This window comes from Eriocheir sinensis, unplaced genomic scaffold (assembly GCF_024679095.1).
Source record: "Eriocheir sinensis breed Jianghai 21 unplaced genomic scaffold, ASM2467909v1 Scaffold586, whole genome shotgun sequence".
Classification (NCBI taxonomy): domain Eukaryota; kingdom Metazoa; phylum Arthropoda; class Malacostraca; order Decapoda; family Varunidae; genus Eriocheir; species Eriocheir sinensis.
The window spans coordinates 140,737-157,673 of NW_026111927.1; positions in this window are offsets into that span (position 1 = coordinate 140,737).

Consider the following 16,937-nt stretch of genomic DNA (forward strand, 5'->3'; position numbering starts at 1 on the left):
CATTATTGGTAGTAGTAATAGTAGTAGTAGTAGTAGTAGTGCATAAAGAAATACGAAGTATTTTTATATTTCCCCCAACAGCAGGTATTCGCAAGCTCCTTATCCCCCTCCTGCTAGTCTCCCTCTTCCTCCTTTGGCCGAGGGACTGTTTAATCTTTTCGGCGTCGTTTTATGAAGAAAATTTCCAGCTGAAAACCTCTTCGTTTTATTTTTCCCAAGAGTCTTAAGAAGTTGCCTGAAGGGTGTCTTTAATATATTTTTAATTAGCTTTTCTCTTTTTTAATTTTTTTTTTCTCGCGCTTCGCACTTTTCAGACTTGTTCTTTTCCTCTTCTATTAACACTTTGAAAACCTTGGTAATTAAACTTTTTATGACGCGTCGCCACTGAACTGTACGTGAGAGAGAGAGAGAGAGAGAGAGAGAGAGAGAGAGAGAGAGAGAGAGAGAGAGAGAGAGAGAGAGAGAGAGAGAGAGAGAGAGAGAGAGAGAGAGAGAGAGAGTACTAAAAGATAAAATACATGCACTCTTTTGTTTCTTACCAGTTTTCACACATCTTTAGGTTGTTTGTTAATGCCATATTTTTAGATATATGCACGCACACACACACACTCTCTCTCTCTCTCTCTCTCTCTCTCTCTCTCTCTCTCTCTCTCTCTCTCTCTCTCACACACACACACACACACACACGCAAACCCACAAAGTATATTTTCCTCCTTGATATTCATTCTTACATGGTATTTAACTCATATATATTCTCTCTCTCTCTCTCTCTCTCTCTCTCTCTCTCTCTCTCTCTCTCTCTCTCTCTCTCTCTCTCTCTCTCTCTCTCTCTCTCTCTCTCTCTCTCTCTCTCTCTCTCTCTCTTTTTCTTGCCATGCTCGTCTCTTTAAGTAAAAGGTCAAGATGTGTGTGTGTGTGTGTGTGTGTGTGTGTGTGTGTGTGTGTGTGTGTGTGTGTGTGTGTGTGTGTGTGTGTGTGTGTGTGTGTGTGTGTGTGTGTGTGTGTGTGTGTGTGTGTGTGTGTGTGTGTAAGTTAGTAAATATTTATTGCTTTTAAATCACACGTACATGTAATCTTTGAGATTACATTTCAAAGTAGTGACAGCAACAAGCTGTCGAGCCAGGGCTCCATGACAGACGGAGATTGGATTAAACATATTGGTTGTATACAAAACCATATACAAATAGACGTATATTTGACAAGTACGTAATTTAAATAGGTAAGTAATTGCCTATTACATATGCTTTATAATATTAATGGATTTAATGGAGTTTCCTTGGAAATAATAACAATAAAATAAAATAAATAAAATAAATAAAATAAAATAAATAAAATAATATTACCTTGTTTAAAAAAAGATGGCCATGTACTTTCCCAGACAGATACACAGTAGGTGAGGTGAGGGTAACATAGGGTGTAATATATGCTAGTTAAGGTGTCAAAAGTAAGGTTGTGTCTTATTTTATACAAGACCCCGCAATTTTAGAAATTTTTAAACATACCTCATCAATGTGGTATTTTCAAGCAATATTTTTATCTATGTGAATTCCAAGAAACTTGGTATGCTCAACTTGATTTAATGGTGTGTCTTCTAATATGACAGGAGCCAAGTGATAGTTAAGGGAACGATTCTGAAAGAACATGCAATTTGTTTTTGAGACATTGAGTTTAAGTTGATTAAATTTAACCCATATATTAATATGGTTTAATTCAGTTGTTAAATTGGAGTGCAGAGAATTCATATCTTTATCAGCTAACAGGAGGTTCGTGTCATCAGCATAAATAATGAAATGATTTTTTTTTGCTATCATTTATAATGTCATTAATGTATATAAAAAATAAAATTGGTCCTAATACAGATCCCTGTGGTACACCTTTAGATATGTTCATAAAATCAGATGATTGATTATTGCAGAATACGGATTGGGATCTGTTACTAAGGTAGCTACGAAATAATTGAAACGGCACACCTCTAATACCAATGTGGGTTAGTTTATCAAACAAAATATTATGACTGAGCGTATCAAAAGCTTTAGAGAGGTCAATACAAATCCCCACAACAAAGTTTTTCCTCAAAAAAATTATAAACATTATTTATAAAGTGTAAGATATCAGTTTCTGTTGAACGGTTAGACAGAAAGCCATGCTAAAATGTGGCTAATAGATTATTGTTCTCAAGATAATGTACTAAACGGGTAGCAATAACTTTTTCGTAGATTTTGCTAAATGCTGAAAAGATAGATATTGGACGGTAATTATTTATATTATTTTTATCAACGGACTTAAATATAGAAATTAGTTTGGCCTTTTTCAAGTGATATGAGAAAATACCTGTCTTTAGAGAAAGATTTATTACATGAGTTAATGGAAGTGCTAGTGAGGCAGATGCAGATTTCAATATTATTGGAGAAATTTCGTCGTAACTCGGAGTGTTAGTGCTAAGAGCATGTAGATAACTAGTGACTTCTGTGGTATTTGTTGGAGACAAGTACATACAAAAATGTGGTGTTGGATTTAAATATTTAGTGTAATCAGTCATATTCGAATCTGTATTACCAGATTTTAGAAAATGTTCATTAAATGCATTACTAACATTTGAGCAGGGTGGGTCAAGGAATATTTCATGACTTGATGACTTATTAGTTCTTCCAAGAAGGGAATTTAAAGTTTTCCAATGAATCTTTGTGTTGCCTTGATTGTCCTAAAGAAAATTTTTATAATATTTGTTTTTTTGCTGTTCTCAGAGCTTCGTTAAATTGTTCCTGTAATGTCTATATGTTTCCTTGTATGTGACTGGCCACCTTTTTGCTAGTCTAATCTGTTTTTTTTTTCAGTAATGCTTCTTTTAAGGGCTGAAGTTATATATGGTTTTATTGTGTGCCTTTTATCTACTCTCACTCTTTTTAATGGGAAATATTGATTAAATATTTTGCTAAACTCAGAGAAGAGTACATTAAATGATTCATTAGGACAGCTACACTTAAATACATTGCTTCAGCTTAGTTGTTGCAGATTGTGGTTGAAGTTAAGTACTGCTTTGTCATTTAAGTCTTTTAGTTATGATAATGGGAGGGTGTATTATATCATTATTCTTAAAATGAGAAAATAATGGATAGTGATCAGAGATATCTGTTAAAACAATATAATTACCAATGTTATTTTCAAACTGAGTTGTGTGTGTGTGTGTGTGTGTGTGTGTGTGTGTGTGTGTGTGTGTGTGTGTGTGTGTGTGTGTGTTTTGATATTTATTTTTTCTTGCTTTTTCCGCTAGTTTTTGCCTGTCTTTGTCTCCTGGCCGCCTTTGTTTCAGCTCTATATATTATATATTTATCTCTTCATCTCTTTCTCTAACTAACTGAGTGTCTCTCTTTTCCTACCTACGTTCATCTCTCTTAAAGTTTGTGTATCCTTATATCTCATTTTTACTGTCTCTATCTCTCTATGTCTTTGCATCTCTCTATCTGTCTTTCTTCCTGTCTCTTTCTAAATCCGTTTGTATTGTCCTCTCTCCACCTTCATCTGTCTGTCCGCCTCTCTGTCCATCACTATGCATGTTTCCTCTCCCTCTTCATCCTCCCGTCCTGTGTTCTCTGTGCCGCCTCGCGCTGCCTCGCCTCTCGTGTGTGTCCCTTCGTTCTGTGTCCCTTGTCTTTTTTTTTTTTTTTTTTTACGTCGTTGCCTGTTGCGCCGGTAGGCATCTTCCTGGTGGGGCCTGATGGTCGGCCCAAGGCTTCTTCCAGGTGGGGCCTGATGGTCGGCCCAGCCCGTTCTGGCGCAGGCGAGTGTTTATAGTGGCGCCATCTTGCATCTGTGCCCCTGCTCCCTCCCCTCCCTTCCCCTCCCTTTGTTTGCTTAAGACTCTCTCTGTATATCTCTCTCTCTCTCTCTCTCTCTCTCTCTCTCTCTCTCTCTCTCTCTCTCTCTCTCTCTCTCTCTCTCTCTCTCTCTCTCTCTCTCTCTCTCTCTCTCTCTCTCTCTCTCTCTCTCTCTCTCTCTCTCTCTTGCTTTATAATGCATCACTTTTCCTTATTATGCTTTCTCTATCATAATCTTCCCAACTCCTGCATCTGTTTTTTTTCGTCTTTCTCTCTTTTTCTTTCTCTCTTCCCCTCTTTCCTTCCCCTTTTCGCGTCACCCCCTTCATCCCTCTCTTCTTTTTCTTCCAAGTCTCTCTAACACAGCATTTCTGGAACGTTAAACAGTCATGGTGCGTGTGTGTGTGTGTGTGTGTGTGTGTGTGTGTGTGTGTGTAATTCACCACGGCCTGATCACGAGTTGGAGTCGCTGTCGCCTCACGACGTGAGCAAGTACTCATTTTGTCGATCTCTGGGTACTGCCAGGACCTCACACACCACACACCCCACCCACTTGCTCAAGGGGAGACAGTAACCACTCCTAGTCAACGGAAAGAATCCGGCCTGAGCGGGGCTCGAACCGCCGCCTGTTTGGTCATGAAACCTTGCAGCGCGGCGCTCTAACCGACTGAGCTACCAGAGTTGTCATGTGTGTGTGTGTGTGTGTGTGTGTGTGTGTGTGTGTGTGTGTGTGTGTGTGTGTTGCCGAAAATGATGCACTGCCAATAGCCAAACTTGTAATGTATGTATGTATATATGTTTGAATATTGAATCTGTAAGAATAGCTAAGGGCGTTAATCCTCTTAAATTACACTTCTCCGTGAGAGAATCCCTTTACTGTGGATTTTATTTTAAACCTCAAGGTGTATACATAAAAACATAAGAATGTAAGGAGTCTGTATTGCCCTTTACAAGGCAGCTCCTGTAATCCTAACCCCGCCTTACCTCACTATCCATGAATTTATCCAACCAACCAATCCAACCAACAAGATATAGATGAGCACAGAGCCAACGCGCAGATCTATATAGCTATAGCGCCATCTTCACCTCTATATATACACCAATATGCAGGAAAACTTGACTGAATGTATGTATGTATGTATGTATTATGCTTAGCTGAACGTCTGTGTGTCTTTATGTGTCTGTCTCCCGCTACCTGCCTGTCTGTCTGTCTATCGGTCTGCCTTGCTATGCCTGTTTCTCTGTCACCACATCTTGCTTATCATCCTGTCTAGTTGTCATGTTCATATCTAGCCCCTACACCTGTTTCTATCTGCAAATTTTGGTAATACTCCCTTACTTAACTTACCTATACCTAACATTTCTAATAAACTTACTAACATGTCTAAATTTACTTATAAACTTACTGATACGTCTAATAAGCTAAGCTTGCCTCATATATATTACCTGCCCGTCTACCTTTTCCCTTTTCCCACATCTGTCCTGAAGGCATGTTGGTATAATATTTATATTACCTGCCCGGCTACCTTTCCGTTTCCTTCACCTATCCTGAAGGAATGTTAGTATATACTACCTGCCTATCTATCTTTCCACAGATGTCCAAAATAGATTTAGATATTACCCACCTGTCTAGATTAGTTTCTCCAACTGTTCTAAAGGTATGTTAGTATATATTTCCTTCCTGTCCATCTATCCTCTCCCACACCTGTCCTTCAGCCGTCAGTAAGTACAAAAGAAAAGAAAAGAACAAGGTGAAAGCAGGTCAGGAGCGCAAGGATCTTCTAAATCGAGGAGTTGGATTGGAGTTGGAACGCACGGACCAATTTTTAGACTTCTCGACTCTCCTGTTCGGAATATTTGCCTCCTCCTCCCGCCTCCCCCTGGTCTTTGGGTGATCAGCCAGGCATTGTAGAACTCGCCAATGCCAATAGCAGTGTAAAGTCCCGCGGTCAAATGTCATGCTGAGGCGGAATGGGAAGGGTAGAGTGATTTGTTTGTGTGGGGGGTGGTGGTGTGTGGGGGAGGGTTAGGTGTGGGTGGGTGAGGGACGTTAGTGTGTGTGTGTAGGGTTGTGGGAGGGATGTGTATGTGTGTGTGTGTGTGTGTGTGTGTGTGTGTGTGTGTGTGTGTGTGTGTGTGTGTGTGTGTGTGTGTGTGTGTGTGTGTGTGTGTGTGTGTGTGTGTGTGTGTGTGTGTGTGTGTGTGTGTGTGTGTGTGTGTTCATTACTGGTCCCTAGAAATGCACCAGATATATAAAAAAAGTAGTATTGTAAAAGAAAAGGGGAAAAGAAAGGAACAAATACGGAAGATGATAAACAAAGGAAAGGAAAGAAGAAAGAAATAAGGGACAAAGAAACGATGGAACTCAGTATTCACCAGCACAAGGTGTATGAAAGGAGTGAATGGTCCACGTCCTGTATACATGTTAGGACGAAATGACAATGTCAGTGAGAATCAAATATGAAAAGAAATGAGAAACTAAAATAATTCATCATAGCGAATAATTCTCCATTCCAGTCTGTTCTTTGGTGAGTAGACGGCAAACACAACCAACAAAACAAATCAAGGAACATAATCAGGATGAGTCGGGGGTAAAATTGCTTTGTTGGTTTTTATGAATAACGTTATTACTGTTTTATTTTTTGTTTTAATCTTAGCAGCAACACAGATGTTCTCTTTGCTCTGTTATAAGCCACACGTAAATCCTATTTTTACCTTAATTAAATTTGTTTTGAACGAATTGAAACCGAATAATGCACTTTTTATAGTTTACTGATTTTTTTGTTTCTATATCAACACATTTTCACATCTGACTGAAATGCCTCGGTGGCCCCTGTGTGTGCCTTCAGATCCCCGACACAACGAAACACGATGAAGCAACACGGGAAGAAGAACAGTGCAGCTCGGACGAAAACATTTGGAAGGTAGGCTTTCTTCAGGGGTCTGGTGGTCGGCCCAAGCCCGTCATGGCGCAGGCAATTTTTATAGAAGCGCCAGTTATGCTTGGCTCATGCTGCCCCCCGGAACTCATTCTTGACTCACTGGACGGTTTCTTCTAGAGTTCGGGTTGATGGGTGGTATTCAGGACAGCATGTGGGTAGTCTTAGGCCATTCGGGAATGACTGAAAAATCCCAGGTGGTAGCGTGGGGATTCGAATCAACGTTGTCCATGGCGTGATGAATGTGGGGCCCGCACGCTAACCACTCAGCAGCCGCCTACCCAAATATGAAAATAAATCTTGCATCTTGAATCTGAGTCCCCTGTCAAGACGTGGTAACACACACACACACACACACACACACACACACACACACACACACACACACACACACATCAGATACACATTTTATTGAGATGATAACTCATATCTATTGGCAAGCTTGTGAGTTTAGGAGGAGGAAGAGGAGAACAAGAAAAGGAAGAAGAATGCTGGATAACAGGGAGAAGGAAGGGAAGGATAAGGAGGGCGATATAAATGATAATAAGGATGGACGGAGACGAGGAGGAGGAAAATAAGAAGAAGAGCAAGAAAGAAAGCAAGAACAAGAAAAACAGAAAACAAAAAAAAAATGGAAAATGAGCAGTCGAAGAAGACAAAATACCGGAAAAGGAAGACGAGGAAAAAGAAAATAACAGAAGCAAATGATGCAGAAGGAAAGTGTGATAGAATACAGCCTTCATAAATTCTAAGGACCCTCACACGGCGGGAAGTGGCGAAGGGTCATATTCGTAAAACATTTCATCGCCCAGACACACACATTTGACAAGGCTTTTGCAAGAGTTGTGGGCATTTCCACAGTTAGATTTATGACCCTGGTGGTAGTTCGACAAAGCTCCTACACAATGAACGTGAAAAAGAAACCCTTGAGAATCCCGTTAATCTGTTTGTGGGTCTGGAAATAGTTGGTGTGAGAGGCGGAAGTGTTAGCTTATAATACCCCGTGATAGCCTGACACGAGTGACGGCCGCCGCTCTCTTCCCAACCAAGCAACTCTCTCTCTCTCTCTCTCTCTCTCTCTCTCTCTCTCTCTCTCTCTCTCTCTCTCTCTCTCTCTCTCTCACTGTCTCCATGCACTTGATTTCTTGTGGATATTTAGTATGATTTCCCACCACCGGTATCACGTTCTCCTCTTTTCCTCCTCCTCTCTATTCATGCTCCTCCTCCTCCTCCTCCTCCTCCTCGGGTATGCGGGTGAAGTGTTTTCACCTCAGGGAACTAGACATCCCTGCCCTGCATAGTCTCAGGTCACCCTTGGACAAGGTGTAATACCTGATCTGTCTCCCGTGCCAGGGTCACGGTGAAGCCTCTGGGCAGCAGCAGTGGTGGATTAGACTGCAGGCAGAGGATCTCTTTATGAGACAATGGCTGGATTTCCAGGGTCCTAGTCAGCTGGACCGTGCCTAATTATTTAGGCCTGCGGTGTAGAGGAGTGTGGCGACCTCTACACTAAAAAGCCTCTCTGGGAACCAGTTGTCGGTGTGAGCTCCCCGTCCCTCCCCTCTATCGAAGGTACTCCCATCCCTAGTCTGCATAACAGCTGGTTCTTGTTTTCTCCTGAAAGAGATGTCTTCCTTGGGCCATTTGAGGTTGTACCTCCCGGCTTCTAGGTGGAGTTTCTGAGGGTTTTTCTTATACTCAAGGAATATTTCAGCTTTTTGGTCTCTCAGGAAGGGCGTCTGATACTCTCTAGAGTTGGTGGAGAACACCTGGTGACAGGTGCCACTGGCCAGGCCTCGAAAGGGTCGCAGAGTTGGGTTAGACGTTTCGGAAAGTGGGAACGAATTTCTGGTTCCTCTCCTCCCTTGCCAGCTCTGCTCTGTGTGACTACGCCGGCCCCGTTCTATGGGACAAAACTTCGAGGTCAATAGCTGAAAAGCGCCGGGTTGTGGAAGTCTCTCTCGTGACCGAGGCTCAGGACAAGCGATTGGTCTTTGAGGCGTTTACAAGACCCTGTGGGAGCGAACTCCCAGTGTTGGAGGAATCTAACAAAGCAGTATCTAATTTCCATGCACAATTTTTATCCAACTCAATTTATGGTCACACTTTAAGTTATTTCGAAAGCGCTTTTAATATTTGCCCAAACTGTAAACTCGCTTAAATTTCTAACAATGCCTTCGAACCTTAAGTGTGACGTCTGTCCCGGGCGATTTGCAGCTCAGTTCTTCCAGCTGAGAAAAACTTGCCGCCTCTGCGTTCAAAGATTACAACTTCAGAAGGCTGTGACTGAATGGAAAGTCAAATATAATGATCCTGAAAAGAAATTCGAAGCCCTTCAGGGATTTGTTTCAAATAATGTGGCAGTGACTCCACCATCGATGGTGGAGAGGCCCTCCACCGAGACTGTGCCCTCTCCAGACGACCCTCCTGCTTCACGGGAGGACGTGGCCTCACAGGTTGACTCCCAGCCTGCCTCACAGGCTAACCCCCAGCCTGCCTCACAGGCTAACCCCCAGCCTGCCTCACAGGCTACCCCCCAGCCTGCCTCACAGGCTAACCCCCAGCCTGCCTCACAGGACAACAGCCAGCCTGCCTCACAGGCTGACCCCCAGCCTGCTTCACAGGCTCACCCTCAGCCTGCTTAACAGGCTAACTCCCAGCCTGCCCCACTTAACGCTTCTCTTCCTGCATCACAGGATGTCGGGTTCCAACCTGTAAGGAATGGAGCCAAACCGAAGCAGGCAACCAAGAATTTACTAACCCCCACTAATTTCAATAGGTTCTAGGTGCTGGCAGACACCATGGAGGATGAGTTTGAGACTCGCCTAGTTGGGGACTCCATGGTGTGTGGTCAGCTGGTTGAGTTCTGTGGTCGTTCATCAAACGGCCGCTGAAAACGTTACTGCTATCCAGGTGCCAGACTGGACGACATCACCGCAGCGTGCGATGATGTCACGAGAAATGCCGACCGAAATACCCTCTTTGTCTTTCACGCGGGGACGAATGACGTAAAGACAACCCATTCTGAGGAACTGCTTGAGAAATACCGCCGCATGATCAAGCAGTATAAACGTAAAACGGATGCCAGTAACATCATAATCTCAGGAATCCTCCCGAGGGTCGGTGCCGAATCTAGCTTTTACAGTAAGGCCTTCAGCACAAACAGCAGACTTCAGTCCCTTTGCTCACAAGAAAACGTCCGGTTCGCTAACTTGTGGAACAGTTTTTACTACGATTCAGACTTGTTCCTTGCTGATGGCATCCACTTAAACCTTGTTGGAGCAGCCCGTTTCGGGAGGCTGCTCTGTGACCAAGTGGCTCTTCGAAAGCCAAAAAACGCGGAGGCGAGAACACCAGCAGCTCCACCGTAAGGGAGCACTCAACCCCCAAAACCCCCGACTCGAATCACATTAAAGCTTGCCATGTAAACGCTCGTAGCCTACGTAACAAATTTGAGGACTTAGAAGTCCTCGCAGCTACAAATCATTACCACATCATCGGAGTCACAGAATCTTGGATAAACACTTCAAATAGAGATTTCATTGCGGAATATAGTTTACCAGGCTATACCATCTTTAGTCATGAAAGAAAGAACAGACAGGGTGGAGGCGTTATCTTTTATATCCACAACTCTCTCCATCCAGTATCCGTGAAAACAGATATTATAACCAATGTAGACACGGTCTTCATTGAAATTAAAAATAAATCTCGTAAAATAGTAATTTGACTTATCTACAGACCGCCAAGGCAGACTCTTGATATCGACCACGCATTAAGTGAATTATTACTAGAAACAAATAGCAGTTGCGAGGCAGTAATTGTTGGGGACTTTAACTTGCCAGTGAAAAGATGGGGTGAACCGCTGAACTGTCATACAGGGCTCGACCTGTACACAACTTTACTAGAAAGTGATTTACATCAACACTTTCAAGAACCGACTCGGGAAAATAAAATACTTGACCTTATCTTTTCAACGACAGCTGATCTAGTTAACGAAGTAAATGTTGGTCCAATTTTTAGTTCTAGCGATCACCGAACAATCACATTCAGCATCAATATGAAAGAAGAAAAGTACCTCCTAGTAAAGAAAAGGTGCCTGATTTTCAGAGAGCGAATTTCGTAAGACTCCGATCAATTCTAAATAATTCTTACTGGACTGAAATCTCGGCGGAAACAGATATTGATAAATCTTGGGGGGCCTACACCACAATATTGAACAATGCCATAAGCATATGCGTACCCTATCGTAACAGACGTTCAGCTTTTAAGAAGAAACCCAAATGGTGGAATAACGAAATGAAAAATAGCCTTTCTCTTGAAAAACGCATATACAGTAGATACATATCAACTCAGAGCGAGGCTGACAAACTAGAGTTGGACAGAATTCGCCGCGAAACCAAGAAATTAATAAAAAGAAGCAAGAAGAATCATGAAGAATATATAGCGGAAACGAGTAAATCTAATCCTAAATAATTTTTTAGCTATGTAAATAATAAAAAATCACTCACTTGTGGTATCGGACCGCTTGCAAATGATAATGGTAACCACACGAACGATGAAAATGAAATGGCTACAATCCTAAATAACTTTTTCGCATCCGTATTTACCGACGAAGATTGTTTATCATCTCAACCGCCGGAGGTTAGAAGGGCCGAAAAGATGTTAAGTGGCGTGCTCATCGTAGAAAGTGACATTTTACGCACAATTGAAAAGATTAAAGTAAGCAAAGCTCCTGGTCCAGACAAAATTACCCCTAGGGTCTTAAAAGAAATCAAACATCAAATTTGTAAACCGCTCTCCATCATATTCAATAAATCTTTAACAGCTGGAAAAGTTCCGTCGGATTGGAAACTTGCAAATGTCACACCAATTTTCAAAAAGGGGACAAGTCTCATCCAGGAAACTATCGACCAATTAGCCTGATATCGATTGTTTGTAAGTTAATGGAGACTATCATTCGCGACAATATGGTGAAATTCTTCGAAGAAAATAATATGATAAATAATTCGCAACATGGCTTCCGTAGTAAACGTTCGTGTTTAACTAACTTACTTGATTTTTTTCATTATATTTTTGAGGTGTTCGATGAAAGCAGATCAGTAGATACCATATATCTGGATTTTCAAAAGGCATTTGATAAGGTCCCCCACCAACGATTGCTCAGCAAACTACTGGCGCACGGTATCTCGGGTATCATTCACAATTGGCAAAAAAAATACAGTAGTGAAACACAGTACAATGTTAAGTATAGGAGCAGCCAGGTTTCTGTCCCCTGACTTGTCTGAGAAAAGGAAAAACTACCTTGCCAGTGGCCTCCCTGCATCCAGTCGCCGTGTCTGCACAACCAAATAATCGTGCAGGACAGAGTTTCTCCTAATAAGGTAGCACATGACGACGAGACTGACGAACATCAGAAACATTGGTACAAAAAATCCAGGGTACAGGTAGGGGAGATGCAAATAATCAGGCAGCGTTTCCTCCAGGGTTTCCGCAAACTCTGTTTTGTTCGCGAAAGACAATGAATTAAGGGAATTAGTCACATACGAGGATGCCGTTCGGGCTCAAAGGAGCTCCCTTGACCTTCCAAAGGACAATGAACAGTATTTTTGGTGACTTGCTGGGCAACTCTGTCTATGTGTATTTAGACGACATCATCATAGCAAGTAAAGACGTGCATGCACACATGGAAACACTAAAAGCAGTCCTACACAGACTTCAAGAGGTCGGATTAAAGCTCAAAATCACCAAATGTGAATTTTTAAAGCCTCGGATCAAGTTCTTGGGGCATGTCGTGGACGAATTCGGCATCCACACAGTGGACGACAAAATAAAGGCTATTGCCGAGTTCCCTCAGCCAACGTCTGCGGACAAGGTACGGTCTTTCTTGGGTGTCGCAGGTTATTACAGGCCTTTCATAAAGGACTTCGCAGCACGCGCGAGTCCCCTAACCCATCTTTTAAAGAAAGACGTACCATTTCAGTGGCTCCCAGCTCAACAAACGAGTTTTGAGGATTTAAAGAAAGCGCTTACACGGGCTCCGGTCCTTGTCTTTCCGGATTTCAAGGACCCCTTTCAGCTTTGTACCGACGCTTCGGCTAGTGGAGTAGGAGCCGCGCTGATGCAAACAGATATGTCCGGCAAAAAGCATGTGATAGCGTTCGCCAGTCGAGTACTTACAGCTCCGGAAAAGAACTATTCTGTTACCCACCTAGAGGCTCTTGCCATTGTGTGGGCTCTGAAGCATTTTCGTGACATAGTGATGGGGTACAAAATTGTGGTGTTTACGGACCACGCGGCCATAACTGATCTTTTCAAGGGAAAAAACCTACACGGTCGTCTGGCAAGATGGTTCTTAACGATCCAAGCATACAATCCGGAGATAAAATACATCACCGGGAAAACAAATGTGGTCGCAGATGCCTTATCTCGGAATATTCCGATAGGCGCGATTACCACCCCAGAGGTCATCCACAACTTCACTTCACCTGAGCTACACACTGCTCAGCGAGACCACCCTGTGTGGAAGAGGTTAATTTACGCCCTCGAGTCGGGAGACGAATCAAACCTTCCTGAATTGCCAGTTCCCTTTTCACAATTCTTCCTATCAGAGGACAACCTCCTTTGTAGGTCATGGCCAACCAAACCGGTACCTATAGACCAACTGGTCATCCCAGACATATACGTCCCCGTGACGCTTAAGCTGGTCCATAACACACCCATTGCGGGTCACCCAGGAAGAGACAAGACGCTGTCTGTCACCAGACGAAAATTCTACTGGCCCACATTACGGGTTGATGTAGAAAAACATTGCGTCGTTTGTGCTAAGCACAAGGGGTCCGTCAAAGGGCCAGCACCTATGTTGCAATACCCTGTCCCAGAGGCGCCATGGGATGTTGTTAATATAGACTTATTACAGCTCCCCCAGAGCCAACATGGCTCGCGCTACTTATTGGTGTGCGTCGACCAGTTCTCTAGGTTTCTAGTTCTAGCGCCTCTCAAGGACAAGACAGCCACACGCGTGGCCCATGCCCTCGTGACTCACGTGTTGTGTCCACATTCGTCTCCTCGAATTCTTTTGAGTGACAATGGCACCGAGTTTAGGAACTCAGTATTGAGCGAAATATGCGCTCAGTTTAACATCACGCAATCCTTCATCACAGCTTACCACCCAGCTGCTAATGGGTTGGCGGAGAGGGCTAATAGGAAAATCTTACAGGTCCTCAGGCCTATCGTGAACGATCTCCACGATAACTGGGAGGATTGGCTATCGCATATAGCCGCTTCCATAAATACGTCGGTAAACGACTCTACGGGAAGTCTCCCTACTACATCTTATATGGGGTGGAGAAACGTCTTCCGTACGACTTCCTAACAATCCCACAACAACCTCTCTACAACATTGATAGGTACGCACAACAGCAGATGCATATGTTTTCCAAGATACACTCAGAAGTTAGGTGTACGTTAAAAGCTACGAAGGTTGAAATGATGTCAAAACAACACAAACAGGCCGTCCCGGTGAATTTCAAAGAGGGTGACACAGTCATGATTAAGCAAGCGGAAAGGAGTTCGAAACTGGGGGCTAAATTTGTGGGTCCTTACCGAGTTGTTCGGAATGTCAGGGGAAATCGGTTCGAGGTTCTCGAGTCGAATAGTGGAGTCAGTCTAGAAGTTCACAGTGATCGTCTGAAAGTAATTCCCTCACCTTTGGACCTTGATATTGGTACTTCCCCCTCAGAGTCAAATGTTCAACAAGATAATCCCAACACCCATAGCTATAACTTGAGACCACGGGTTTAAATACTTCATTCCCACCACTTTCAGATCATGATGTTGCGTTTTCTGACCATCTTGTTGTCCCTCGGCTCCCTGTTTGCAACAACGCCCATCCACCTGAAGCCTGGTGCCCTCACGGCACACATAGGAGAGGTCTTCCTCATAGAAGATGTGCTCCTCGTAAAATATCCATATACTTCCTTGACCAACACCACGGACACAATCAGGATAGTCTCAGAAAAACTCCTCGGCATGGCAGACGCCATCCGGGCTACCAAGACTAGGGAATCAAAGGCACCTTCTAGTACCAACTCTCTGACTCTTTTTCAACTACTGGAGGATAGGATTCTGTTCTTACGGGGAAAAGTTGATGAGGTAAACATGGATTATAGTTTTCACTCAGTTCACTCTCGGGTAAAGAGGGGGTTGCTCAACATCGTGGGGTCCGCCTCAAAGTTCCTTTTCGGTACGGTATTTGCGATCGGGGGCTACGTACTCTTCCCTCCCAAGGGATAGCGCCCCTTCACCTTCAGAATCGTCTGAATACTTAACCCCACTCGGCCGATCACACTGCCAGTCGACCCACCTCCCCCACCTCCTCCCGGGGCCCCCCACCACTTCCCCCCGCCCCCGATTCGGGTCATTCCAACTCACGCCAGTATTCGACAATTCTCGGGAGGCGAGACCGATTTTTCGGCGCGACAGTTTTTAGATTTGTGTGAATCTGCCATCGTAAATTCCTCCATTACGGAAGATCATGATAAAATCGCTTTCATTCGGTCACGGTTACTTCCAGGCTCTCGGGCACTGAATTTGATGCAGTCCTCAGCGTTCGCTTCGGGGGACATTGGTGTAAACTATGAGGTTTTTAAAGGGAATTTCATTAAAATCTTCGGGGGCGGGAGTAAACCAAGCATCGTTAGACAGATGGCACACACGGTTGAGTCCCTCCAAAAAAATTCCTCAACAAAGCCGATTTGGGACGCCATGATTGAGGCAAATCAGCTGGCGGTTGACTGTGTCAAGAGCCTAGAAGACGCGCTCTGGCTTCCAGGGGGCTGTATGCAAAAGCACCAGGTGAAGACAGCTTTCGAGTTGTTTTTTTACTTATTTCATATTTCAGAGAAGAACCACCGTTCTGCCCTCCCTTTGGCCTTCAAACCGAGCGGGAAGTTGGTTGACTTCGTCTCAGAGTTAGAAGTCAAGGTTCAGGAACACCCTCACCATCAACCCCTCGCAACGGCAGCAGCATTGCAAGCACAAAGTAAGGCATCTCTCACCTGTAGTTTTTGCAAACAATCAGGACATTCTGAACATTCTTGTTTCGCGAAACGTAGGGAATCAACACATTCGAGACGGGGCTCAGATAGGAGGTCAGGAGGTTACAGGGGCGGGCATCATTCATCACACAGGAACCCTAGGCCAAACCATCAGCGGAAGGCTGCCTTTTGCCATATCCACGGGAATTGTTTTCATGATTCAGACAGTTGTTCTGCAATACAAAAGGCCAAGGAGGAACAGAAGTACAAGTCCTCAGCGGACAGTAAACCACACTCCTCTTCTCAGAATAAAAAGACATGACTTCGTGACAGCCCCGAGGCGTACATCCAAGTGTCCCTTAAGGAAAATACTAATTGGGAGAAACTTGACTCCGTCATTGCCGCCTTGGGACGGACAAGCATAATTGCCCTCCCTTGCAAGGTGGGCAATATTTCACTCACCTTAGCGGTTGACACAGGTGCCACAGTCAATGTCATCTCCGACTCCGCTTACAGGTCTCTGACACGACAAGCGAGTGGGGAAAATTGGCCGCTCCAAGAGAACGACCTGAATGTGGTAGGCGTGACGGGCACCACTTTGGGAATCCTTGGGCGGGTACCACTAACAGTCAGCTTACATGAAAATGTATGTCCCTTTCGAGATTTCTTTTATGTCTCTAGCAGGTTTGCTTTACCTGTGGATGGGATCTTAGGATTAAACGCCATGAAAGACCTGCACATCGCCATAAACCCTGTAAGCAACGCGATCGTGTATCAAGGCCGACGCATACAGGGGATGGTCAATCCATCGCCTCTGTCAACTGTAATCTCACCCTCAGAGGTGGAAAATGACCAACCCACCACAGACTCAGGGGCTGCCACCGCCCAAGTGTCACCTCTTACGGTCAAACCACACGAAACCATTGCAGACTTGTGGCGGACAGTAACGGCAGTCGTAGAAGGTCCTCATATAGTTCCGGATCGTGCTGCAAAACTTGTTAAAATCCGTTTGCCTAACGCCCCTCCGGCGGGCAGTGATGTGTGTATCGACGGAGTTCCTCACGTACACCGCGTGACGGTGGAGGTAACTCTTGCAACAGTCAAGGGGGGAGGTTTTGCAGAGGCATTGGTTATAAACACGTCTGGAT